The following is a 1987-nucleotide window of genomic DNA, read 5'->3' as shown; positions in this document are numbered from 1 at the left end:
CCAGACCCAGTATGTGGCTCGGCTGGGGTTACCGAATGAGTTTCGGCTTCCGGCTTTTGATGTTAGGCTTAGGTGAGTGGTTTGGGTAGTGGCCCAGCTAGCACCCCCTCATCATATGGGATAGGAGTAGCGGCGCATGTTGCCAAGATGGTGGATTCAGACACATTGTTGTAATACTTTGTATGGTTATCGAGAATAATCAATAAAGTGGCCGTATGCATCTCCCAGATGCAGAGGCCGGGGGTCATTCTCCTTTTCTAAAAAAAAAAAAAAAAAAACCCCGTTCCTATTCGGTTCGGCCTGCGTTGGTTCACCTAGCGCCTATAAGTACAGCCGGGAGCAGCCTTCCGTCGGGGTGTGTGTGTGCCTTGTACCAGATCACATTACAAGCCAAAAGACCCACCGCCGATGGAGACCAAGATTGTGGTCAGAAATTTGCCGGAGCTGCCGCGAGACGTATTGATGGATATCTTTGCCCTCCTGGAGATCCCGGACCTCAAGCGTGCGGGCTCCGTCTGCTCCTCATGGCGCTCTGTTTATACCAGCCTATGCAGCCAGCTTGAGCTGTACAAACGGCCCCAGACGCCTTGCCTTCTTTACACCTCTGAATCTGCCGCTGACAACGTAGCTTGTCTCTACAGCCTTGCCGAAAAGCGGGTCTACAGTCTAACTCTTCCGGATCCACCCATCCGCAGCAGGTATCTGATTGGGTCCTCACACGGCTGGCTGATCACCGCTGCCGAGAAGTCCGAGCTCCACCTTCTCAATCCGATCACCTGTCAACAGATTGCTCTCCCGTCAGTGATCACCAACGAGAGGGTGAAGCCGGTCTTTGACGATGCACGCACAATTAAGGAGTATGAATTGTGGGAGCCAAAGTATGACGTTGAGCTAGACTGTGAATTGGATGATCATCATAAGTCAACCCATGCTGTGGACAAGCTTCGCGACTTGTTCTACATCAGGGCATACATATTTGCTAACCCGTCTACATGAAGCTACATTGTGGTTCTCATCCACAGCGAACCACAACTTTCGTTTGCAAGAGTAGGAGATTGTAAGTGGACATTGCTGCCGCGGGGTAATGACTATGAAGACTGCATCTACATGGATGGCCTATTGTATGCCTTCACGAGCTTTGGACAAATCGATACATTTGATCTCCACAGTCCTACCATTACAAGGAATAGAATTATAGGCAACATGAAGACTTATACTCAAGGCCGGCTGTATGTTCTCCAGGCTCCATCCGGTGATCTGCTGCAAGTTCACAGGATTTTGGAACTCGAAGATACTGATGATAAGGAGAAGGAGGCCATACTTGTGACTAACAGCATATTGTTATATAAGGTTGATATGGCAGCAAAAGACCTTGTGTTAATAAACGACTTGCATGATCAAGTGCCATTTCCCGAGTGTAACCAGTCGCAATACCGTAGCGCTGACGAATTCCCTCAGCTGAAGCCAAATTGTGTCTATTTCACTGATGATGAGGCATATGTTTGGAAGTATAAGAATTACTGCCGGGATATAGGTGTTATCAACTTGGAAAACGACAAAAGGGAAGAGATTCTACCTCAGCTTTGGTGTAGCTGGCCAAATCCCATATGGGTAACACCGAATCTTGCAAGGATGAACTGGGGTTGTACAAATGATGACTTATTATAGTTATGTAGCCTGCTTCTAGGATATTAAAAAAAAATGGTCCACTCAGGTCGTGTTGACCAAGTTTACCAATTTTGTGGGCAGAAGCTACAATAAAGGAAGCATGTTCCTTTATCTGGCTTGCTAAATTTGCTATATTTAACTGTCTTCCTTTTTATGAATTGTTTAGCATGTTTTGTTTTACTAGTATAATAATTGGTACGTGCTATTTGCACGTTAATGTTAGACAAGGATATTACTTGTATTGCACATTAATATTAGTCAAGATATAAATTACATGTTAATATTAGGTAGGACATACTTACTTGGTTAATGCTGACAT

General features: G+C 45.6%; 1 pseudogene; it reads left to right on the top strand.

Moving 5' to 3' along the window:
* The first annotated feature begins 408 nt into the window (after positions 1–408).
* On the top strand, positions 409–1668 carry LOC119358016 (annotated as a pseudogene).
* The last annotated feature ends 319 nt before the right edge of the window (positions 1669–1987 follow it).

The sequence above is a fragment of the Triticum dicoccoides genome, chromosome 2A (genome assembly GCF_002162155.2).
Source record: "Triticum dicoccoides isolate Atlit2015 ecotype Zavitan chromosome 2A, WEW_v2.0, whole genome shotgun sequence".
Taxonomy (NCBI): Eukaryota; Viridiplantae; Streptophyta; class Magnoliopsida; order Poales; family Poaceae; genus Triticum; species Triticum dicoccoides.
The sequence above is the reverse complement of the archived record's forward strand: the minus strand, read 5'-3'. Positions and strand labels throughout refer to the sequence as shown.